The sequence below is a fragment of the Triturus cristatus genome, chromosome 2_2, assembly GCF_964204655.1.
Source record: "Triturus cristatus chromosome 2_2, aTriCri1.1, whole genome shotgun sequence".
Classification (NCBI taxonomy): domain Eukaryota; kingdom Metazoa; phylum Chordata; class Amphibia; order Caudata; family Salamandridae; genus Triturus; species Triturus cristatus.
The window spans coordinates 405,447,717-405,458,402 of NC_140582.1; the positions used below are offsets into that span (position 1 = coordinate 405,447,717).

A 10,686-nucleotide genomic window follows, 5' to 3' on the forward strand; every position below is an offset into this window, starting at 1 on the left:
ACACGGGGAGGCCCAGCCCAGCCTCTTCTGGGCTCAGATGGGCTAAGACAGGCCCGTCTTGGCCCGGTCTTCACCCGGACAAGCCTGGGCATGCCCCGCACACGTCCCGCACTGCAGGACATCCTGCTGTGTTTTATGGTATTCCAACACCTTGGAGATGGGTCACAATCCCTCCTCTGGGCCGTGGAAAGCAGCAAGACCTGGTGCAACAAACGGTGGGGCTCCCGCCCTGCGGGACACCCTGCTGCATTTTATGGCACTTTTGCGCTATGAAGATACGTCACAACCCCTTCTGTGGGCCAGGGAAAGCAGAACCTGGTGCGGCAAATGATGGGGCTCAAAGACAAATATAGTTTTGAATGTATTTGTTTATTGATGTCTATATACCTTAAACGTTTTTCCACAAAGGAAAAACCATTACCAACATGTTGCAGTCTGAAGAAAATGATATCAGACAAGATATATGCAATTAGAGTCGTAACTTTATTGATGGGGCAGGATTCTAAGATAAAAAGTGTAGGCGCTGGAGTGAACTCACTCATGTGCTAGGTCAAATTTAATGATGAGTCTTAAGGAAAAGCATTTAGAAATAGACAGTTCCACTGAAAAAGGAGATCCTTATAGATTGCTAAAAAAAAATCAAAGCCTGAATTGTCTGCAAGGTAATTCTCCTACACAGATGCCTCCATAAAACATACATTTTCAAAAAAATGTATTGTGTGAAATGGCCCTATCTGCAGGCCACCCCCCAAAATTTTTTTTGCTTTCCTCCTCCCCTTTTTGCTGAATTTGTTTTTGTTGGCATTATGATTTTGGGTGGGTCTCCAACCTTTTCTGTACTGAGAGCTACTTATGTTCAATGCAATGCATTGAGAGTAATTCATATTATTAGTGTTGTATAAACTCAATTTTATTGAATGTATAGTAATTAAACCAAGCAAAAGCTTTCTTATTTAATAACCTGGGTTGCACACAGGTGAGCTACTAAGCGGTAGCTGGAGAGCTACAGTAACTCACGAGCTACTGGATGGAGATCCCTGCATCTGGGCACTTTAACACTGCTAACCAGAGCTAAAGTGCATGTGCGCTATGCTTTAAACATGACAACATTAGCTTATCCACAATTGACATATTTAAATTACTTATATGTCGCTAATAAAGTACACTACATGTGCCCAGGGTCTGTAAATTAAATGCTCCTCGTGGGCCTGTTGCACTGATTGTGCCATCCACTTTAGTGGTAGGGGTGGGCGGAGTTCGCAAAGAACCACTCTGCGGAGTCGAAAAAAAACTCTGCCATCCTACGCGGATTTCGGGGGGAGTTTGCCGATGCACCCATTCGTTTAGCTTTGGGAACACAGACTGTGACGTGCACTCCACAATTGCACGTGAATGGCACTACATGGTTCTGAAGTGTGTTCTCACGCTCTGATCGCGTGCAAACAGTACCAGTTTGCATGGGCGCAGCCATCTTGTTTTTCCACTCTGCGTTATGGCACTCGGCCTAAATTTTATCTGTCCTTTCTAATTCTCTTCCTTTATTACTTTTCTACCCCTAAGTTAAATTTTTCATAATAGTGTGTGTCTTTGTGTATGAGTATTTTACATTATGGGGTAAATTTTTATGTGTTTTTTATGACTTTTTAACTTTATTTTCCCTTCTTTCCTTAATTCTTTTTCTTTACTTTCCCTTCCTTTTCCTTCCTATTTCTACCCCACCCAAAGCTATGGCAGAGGGATGATTTCCTTGAGGATGGTGGCACCACCCAGGTGTGAAGCCCTGGGCGATCTTTGGAGAGGAGGAGGTGGCATCATTAGTTTTTTTAATGCAGCGCCACCTCCAATCTATGCTGGCAGCAGGCCAGGTTGCGGCTGCCCGCTGCAGGAGCATCGGCAGTGATGGGGGGACAGTGCACCAGTGCGTGAAGTCCACTAGCCAGGTTCACCGTACCGTCAAGCAGCTGACGCATTGCTGGGGGGACATTCTGAACTGGGAACAGGACCTGCTTAACCTTTTAGGCATCGAGGTTACGGGGTGCAGTGAGTTTTAAAAATTTGTTGTGTTTGTATTCTACAAGGCTAAAATTGTTTTTCCGAATAGCATGCTGCTCACACTCAGAGGTAAGTTATATTTAGTTCACGCTTGTACATTTTTGTGTTATCCAGTTTCTAGTTTCTGCTAGGCAGGTGCTCAGTGCTACCTAATAGCACTCATCAGGCGCTCGCTTTGGCTGATTAATTAAGAAGCCATTGCAGACTGTTCTGCTGTCACTATAGTGAATCGGTGAGGTAGTGCGTTCACTCTGTGACTTTGTTTATGTACCTCGTACAGTTACATGTTATTTAATTGAATTCACAATGATGTGAAGTACTCATTTCTGCATTGCAAAAAGGGAGACTGAGTTGATCCATCAAGGGTGTTGAGAAATGGGAATAGAATCAAACATCATTCACTGCAATACATTTGTTCCAAATGTAGTTCTTGTTAAGGAAATTTTTAATATGGATTTAATGACAGTCCATAGACTTGAGTCGAAACTAGTAGTTCTGTAGGTGATCTGTTTTAGAGAAGTATGTGACTGCGTTTGCTTTTCATAAAACATTTTGTGGAGACTATTAACTGAATCACTGATCTATTTTTATTGATTTTCTTAATTTCCTTCATCAGTACCTAAGGGCAAGAAGAGGGATGTTTCTGAGGGTCCGGAAGAAGCTGGTCAACCGGCGCCGATCAGCAGCGCCCCTCCCGGAGCTCTGTTGATCCCAGTAAGTCCTTTTAGGATTGTTGTGGACATCTTAGGATAGCATCTCAGGGTATTGGAATGTTGGTTCTGTCTATTGTGAAGATTCAGATAGCAGGTCCGAGTAAGCTAGTACTATAAACACAAATCACCATGTATGTTTGTTGAGAAGGCTTTCCTTTTCCTGTTTATGCCTAGCTCTAACACAGTTCAGTTCACAAGAGAGTGGCCATGAGCATCATGAACCCCCCTCCCTATGTAATGTGCTGCAAACTCATTGATTTATAGGTACAGTATACCAGCAGTTTCCCTTGACAGTGCAACAAGGCTGGAAAAAGGTATGAGGTCCCACTCCCATTGCATTTGCCAAGCAATACCATATGCATGCCTTTCATTGACCATAATTCCACGCCTGGCTTATCTAACTTTGTGAACCAACCAATCAAATGCCCAGACTGATATTTGGTAGATACTGACGTGCTAACTGTGCTGTAGTACTTCATTGCAGTTGTATTTGGGGTTACGTATCTAGCATCTAAATTATGTGTACTGTAAATAAATTCTTGACCGCAGTGGTGGCTGTAACGTGCATCTGCTGCAGTTAATGTGGCATTTACAATGTTTTCAATGCATTGCAAATGGAACAAACTAGGTGTGCTGTCCCTTTGCCCACTCAGTCACATCTTAATACTTCACTTCTTTATTTTTTCCTAAGTTCTTTTGTCCCAGCCTAAATTGGAAAATCTATTCTTGGCATGTGCCATATTTAAATCAATAGCCATGTGAAGTGATTCCAGAATATATTCCATGGTTTCCCATAACAGATTTAAACTACACTTGTTCAGATTTTTCTCTTTCGAGTTGTACCGTGACTGAATAAGCCAAGGATTATGAATCGATGATCAGTGTAGTGGCCCCTCTATTATATATAACAAAGCTGTACTCTACCTGTCTAATCCCTCTGCCCTACCCCCTGCAGTAGAGAAAATCAAGTTTCCGTTCCTTGGTTACTGCCCAGAAAATGAATTTGTTGGAAATTCCTGGTGGTGGGCGAGGTCACAGAGTAAGGTGGGAGTGAAAGCATGATTTGATGTCAAGTTTGCCGTATGTGATACACAGTTACGAATGTACCAAATAAAATATATCTAGCCCATTCTTTTACCTGTGGTGCAGTTTATTAGATTCATTTTCCTCAAGGTCTAATTACGGTAGACAGGATAATATATTAATATCTGCATTTCATACGTGAGGTGTGTGATGTAGTATATTATTTATTCTTCAGGAGTTTGTTGAGCGCGACTACTCACCCGTAAGGGTCTCAAGGCACTGCGGGTGGTTGGGGGGATCACAGGTTCCAGTCCATCAAGGAGGGAGTCTGTCGAAGAGCCAGGTTTTGAGGTTTCTTGAGAAGATGGGGAGCGATGTTGTCTGTCTGAGGTGGAGCGGAAAGTCGTTCCAGGCTCTGGCCGCGCGGAAGGAGCGGCCTCCTGATCTGGTCTTTCTGGTGCGGGGGACCACGGTGTAGGAGAGCTGGGCTGATCATAGGGTCCTTTGGGGTGCGTTGAAATTGAGTCGGCTGTTCAGGTATGATGGTCCGGTGTTGTGGAGGGCTTTGTGAGCATGGGTTAGCATCTTGAAGATGACTCTAGCTTTGATGGGGAGCCAGTGGAGTGTGCGCAGGTGCTGGGAGATGTGGCAGTGTCTTGGCAGGTTGAGGACCAGTCTTGCGGCTGCGTTTTGGATGTTCTGTAGCTTGCGGTTGAGGTTTTTGTTTATTCCGGCATAGAGCCTGCTGGTGACCAGGGCGTGAGTGACGGTCTTTCTGTGTTCAAGGGGGATCCATTTGAAGGTCTTACATAGGAGGCGAAGGGTGTGGAAGCAGGAGGACGAGACAGAGTTGATCTGGCGGTCCATTTTGAGCTCTGAGTCCAGGATGATTCCCAGGTTGCATGCGTGGTCCGTGGGGGTGGGTGGGCTTCCGAGGGTGGGGGGCCACCAGATGTTGTTCCAGGCATTGGGGTTTGGGCCCATGATGAGTACTTCCATTTTATTATTGTTTAGTCGTAGGAAGCTGTTTTTCATCCATTTGGCGACGGCTTCCATGCCTTCTCGAAAGTTGTGTCTGACGGTGTTGGGTTCGTTGGATAGGGAGAGGATGAGTTGTGTATCGTCTGCGTATGACACAATGTTGAGTCCGTAGGTTCTGACGATGAGGGTGAGTGGAGCCATGTAGGCATTGAAGAGCGTAGGGCTGAGGGAGGACCCCTGGGGGACTCCGCAGGTGGTAGGTGTAGGGTCCGAGAGGAAAGTGGGGAGTCTGACCCACTGCATTCTGCCGGAGAGGAAGGAGCGGATCCAGTCGCGGGCCTTGTCTTGGATCCCTGCATCATGGAGACTGCGTATTAGGGTGCGGTGAGAAATTGTGTCGAACGCCGCTGAGATGTCGAGGAGGATGAGGGTTGCTGTTTCTTCTTTGTCCAGTAAGGTGCGGATGTCGTCTGTTGCAGCCTCTTTGGAGACAGGTTAGAAAGATACATGCATTTGGGGAAGAGCATGGCCATTGGAATTAAAAATAGATAATTGTCAACTACAGCTGCAGACAGTAGCAAACTAGCTGAGGTGCTGGTATGTTTCATATAGGTACTCTAATATAGGTCCAGGGAACATCGCACCCTTTCACCTACATCATCTCCCCTACATTTCACATGAACAAGTGTTTTAGGGACATAACGCCTTATAAGGATAAGAACACCTAATAAGGACAGAACGCCTTATTGGGACAGAACGCCTTATAAGGATTGAACGCCTTTTATGGACTAAACTTTTCACCTAGTTCCATGTAGAGGGAGGGTTTTTCCCAATCAATACTGCTCGGACGTCATCCTTAGCACTTATAAATAATTTATGAGGATACTACCCAGGGGGTATACTTCACCATCCTCCTATCTATGCAAAAGGTTTATCCCATACATCATCCTCATACTAAACAATGGCTAACACACGCACAAGGGACAAAGGGGCATATTATCAAGCACAGCGTAAAAATTATCGCCGCTTTAGCGGCAGAAAACTGCCACTAAAGTGGCGATAATGGGCTTGATAATATCCCGCCGAGAATTCCAATAGAAGCCCATGTTGACACCAGAACATGGGCTTCTATGGGAATACTCAAGGGCATATTATCAAGCCCATTATCACCGCTTTAGTGGCAGTTTTCTGCCGCTAAAGCGGCGATATTTTTAACGCCATTTCTTGATAATATGCCCCAAAGACACTCTATAAATACAGCACCTCTTGCTATCAGTAGTTGGAGGGACCCGAGACTTTAAGGCCGACACACTGACCAGAGATGCTGACGCTCTAGCTAACAGTGGTCTAAACATCCCTTGTGGGGTGTTCAACTTGAGACCAGGACGAGGTCCCACAACCTCATTATTCAGGTAATGGGGTTCGACTAAATCCTAGCAGGATTCTTGGCTCCTAGGCTTATTAGCTCTTTTGTACCTACTCACATGCTAGGTTCACTTAGGCACATCTAGACAGGCATCGTAGGAGTATGTGCTTTATTTTATAAATGCATTTTATATTCATGTATATATTCATGACTATTGCAAAATGGTAGCACTGTAATATTCCTTTTTATTCACTGTACTGCTGATCCTATATCTCTGCTACTGTGTAACAGTTGTAGCAGCACATATATTTTACACTAGACAAACAACGGTGCAATAAATTCTTATTGTAAACAGGCTTGACTGTTTCTTCTGTGTAACTCTCTGAGACCAAATGAGCAAGCACGAGTGACTGGGTGAAAAGTAGTATATTGTTTCCACAAGTCTGAGGAATCAGGGTTGTTATGTTCTGAGTTTGCCAAAAACTAATCTCTCTGATAAAAGGAGATTCTAGTGGCACTGTTTCTTCTTTCAAGAGAAAGAAACAGACAATAGTAATATCATCTCAGACACCTATTCTGAAAACAGCAGTCTAAAACCACAGTCCATTCTTAACCCACCTACACATTTTGTACCAGACCAGGTACTGACTTTTGAGAAGGCAGTTAGCAAAGATGTTTCAAAACTATGTGACACCAAGAAAAGACACATCCACAATATGTCCTCAATTGAGAGAAAGGCGCTAAACACTTTGGCAAATAATGCTTCAATAACAATTAAGCCAGCAGATAAAGGTCATTATGGACACCTCTTCGTACCAGGCTGAGTGCCTCCGACAATTTACTGACAGGTGTTTCTACAATCCATTGAAGATGGGCCCTACACCCAGGATTATGAAGGCAAAACAGAAGGGTGGATCTCTCCTCATGAGGCAAGTTTCTTGATCACAATGCATCCGGTTATGCCATATTTTTATGTATTGCCAAAGATACATAAAACCCAGAGGCCGCCACCTGGCCGCCCTATCATTTCCGGTATAGGTTCATTGCTGGAGACGTTTTCCACTTTTTTCGATCATTTTTTTAAACCTATCGTAAAAGAGATACCTGCGTATCTCTAGGATACAAGGACATCCTGAGGGTGCTACCGGAGATCGAGTTTGACGTTGCAACTGACTGTCTAGTTTCTTTTGACGTTGAGTCTCTGTATACTTGTATCCCTCAGGATGAGACTCTTGAAGCAATACGGTTGCTTCTAGATCAGAGCGATCTAGATACCATCACTCCTGTACACTTCATAATGGAATGCGCAAGGCTGGCCATGAAGGAGAATTTCTTCAGATTTGAAGAAACTATTTATCTCCAGACATCAGGAACATCAATGGGTAGTGTTTTTGCGCCCAGTCTGGCAAATTTGGACGTCCATCTTTTCAAACAAGAACACGTGCTTACTCAAGACAATCCTTTCCGTGAACAAATGTTTCTATGGAAAAGATACATAGATGATGTCTTTGTAATCTGGCGTGGGGACATTATCGCCATCTTGGAGTTTCAAAACTGGCCAAACTTGAGGAATAATTTTATCAAATTTACTGTTGAACACAGTAAAGAGAGCTTGCCCTTTTCTAGATCTCTGCATTTTTCCATCTACTGTCGGTCTTGAGAGTGAACTTTATAAAAAACCAATAGCAGAAATTCACTTCTGGCTTTTAACAGTTACCATCCGAAGTCACTCCGCGACAATTTACCTTTTGAAAAATTCCTGCGGATTCACAGGAATTGTTCCAATAAAGATAAATACTAACATCATGCTAAACTATTGTCACAACAATTGCTAGACAGGAGCTACCCCAAAAAATTGATACAACGTTCATATAAACGGGAGTCCAGTAACCACCCATGATGAGATTCACGTGTGTTAACACTTTCAGCACACTAACAAATGGGATACAAAAGAGTGTGCGGAAGCACTGGCGTATTCTCAATGTAGGAAGTAAGACCATCCCTCTGCCAGTATTCTCCTGTAAAAGGAGTCAAATCTCTGTGACAACCTAGTCCATACCAGACCTAAAACTAAACCTCAAAAGACACTGAACACACTTTGGGACATGCCAGCGGTCCAGGGTCATTATCCCTGCAGTTCATGTGCGGCCTGTCCCCAGACAGAACGAACATCATCTGTGGACATAGGCACTGGGAGACCGTGGGTACGAGTAAAACATACAAACTGCAACAGTGACAGAGTTATTTATTTAATAACCTATCCATGCCGGCTGCGGTATGAAGGAATGACAACTTGCACAGTGAATCTCTGGATAAATGAACAAAAAAGCACCATCCGATGCAATAAACAAGCAAAAAGACTTACAAATATTTTTTTAAATCAGAAACACAAAGCTGAAGAATTCAAATGGACGGTTTTGGAACAACCATTTATTCCTCCCCACGTAATGGACATCAATAAATTCTTGTTCCTTAAAGAACAAAAATGGATTTTTAAACTCAAACGTGACAGCGAAGGGTTGAACGATGAAATTTCTTGGACCCTGCTTTAAATCCATTAACATGTGTTTTTTTCTATCATTGTAATATTTTTTAAGTCTTAATGAACATGTGTCTTTACCTATCATTATAATATTAATTAAGATCATGCGTCATAAAAATCATGACAGTTTTCCTTTTTAGCCACAACAACCATAATACTACCTTTGGTTTTATATTGGCATGCTTATATATGATAGTAGTTAGGATAACTCCCTTGACTACATTTGTAGCTCCTGCAATATTTTGCACACAAGTTTAAACCAACAAGACTTCTTTAGTTATTTGAATATCTACTATCTTTCTTCCTGTTTGCACTAGAACATACAAGTCTTCGGTTATATGGCTTAAGGTTTTAGAGTTCAGCTTTCCAAGTGTTCGAATTGCAGTGACAAAAACTGTTGTCAATTTCAGAACGCACCGCAAACTTCGATAATGAGACTGTTAGCCATATAAACTACATTAGCCATACTACGTAGCGGGTTTGGTAGTTTTGCATGTGCAAAGAATACACACGTTTCCTAGAACTACAAATCCCAAGATTTTTTAGGTATTTTGTAGTTCTTTGGGTATGACGCGAATGACGCGATTGACTAGCGCCATCAGGACCACGTAGCAAAGCTGCACTGGTCGCCGATTACAGCGTGCTAGTATATATGTGCACACTTGCCCTCCAGTCGGATACCTCTGGTTCCAGCTCCGTCAGGCCCGGGGTACCGACGGAGAGATAAGTGAGGACAGCGCTCTGTTTTTCGGTCTGACTTGCCTCATTTTTCAACTTACTTTTGTAATACTTTGTAAATTATTATGTGCGGACAATCTTGCTCACTACCGTGAGTGTTTTAACACTTTAAGATGCTTAGAATACCTAGAGAAGCTTAGAGGCATTGTCTTATACTTCGTCACTCTATCGATGTAATTCCTGCTATTTGTTAGTACAAAGTGTGTTCCATTTTGAGTGGATATAAGCTTAACTAACAAATGTATAAGCATTGACAGAGCTTTTATGAATTGATAAGATTGCCACTACGATAGTTGTACCTCTCTTCTGGCATATCATGAGTTAAATGCTTTAATACATTTGACATTCGATCCCATATGCAACCAGAAGCATTTCATGCTTTAGAGGTTATGTCTTAAATGTTTTAATACATTTGATATTCAATACCATATGCAACCACCAGCAATACAGATATGCTCACTTCTTTGGAGAAGGGGTATGACACCAGGATTATTACCACTCCTTTCGCAAAACAAACTGTCAGTGACGTGTTATCATCGATCTGGCCCCCATGACAGATATTCCGTCTAATTATATGAATTGATGATAAAATATATGGATGATGATTCTTACAGAATATGAGCCTTATCTGTAATGAGAATTGTTTCCTTTTTAAACAGAGTGGTGCCTCACGTCCTGAGCTGTCGCCAGGTGAGGTGAGGTGTCCCCCCATAAACTCACGGGTAAGCATTTTCATTAACTTACACAGTTGATTGTACACCATAAAGGTACAAGGTACACATTAAGGTACCACATGTTGGGCAGTGACCCAGACATGAAGCATGATATACAGTACAAACATCAGGAATTCATGTCAATGTGTGTTTTTCTGTTCCTTTTTCACAGGTGACGTCTATACCCTTGTGATATCTCTACAAGTTGAGATAACAAGTTTGTATAGGTTGTATTTGTTCCAACCATAATTTTATTGACGCATGTTTCACTTTCTAGTTTTGCAGTAGCAATTAATATCAAGGTCCTGAGGAAGGCCTTGATGATAATTTGATCGGTATGGCTGAAACATGTAGACCTATTTCCTTGGACTAGTGCAGTCATTATTTTCTATACTGCACTTGCACTGTTTTTAGTTTTGACAATAAGAAATACCCAATAAATTGCTTTCTCTCTCAGTAGTCAATTTGAATTCACTTCACACATCTACACATGCACTGCAACCATTACCATTGTGGAGAAGTGTGGCTCAATGGTTAGAGTGGCAGACCTCGATGCAG

The 10,686-nt window shown here is 42.6% G+C and overlaps 1 long non-coding RNA gene across 1 annotated transcript in view; it reads left to right on the forward strand.

The window, feature by feature from the left end:
• LOC146862297 (uncharacterized) overlaps window positions 1–10,476 on the forward strand; it is a 37,060-nt gene extending 26,584 nt beyond the window's left edge. Inside the window, exons 2-4 of the long non-coding RNA XR_014978416.1 lie at window positions 2,669–2,766; window positions 10,075–10,137; window positions 10,301–10,476. This is a non-coding gene — a long non-coding RNA (uncharacterized LOC146862297). The remainder of the gene's footprint in view (window positions 1–2,668; window positions 2,767–10,074; window positions 10,138–10,300) is intronic.
• The last annotated feature ends 210 nt before the right edge of the window (window positions 10,477–10,686 follow it).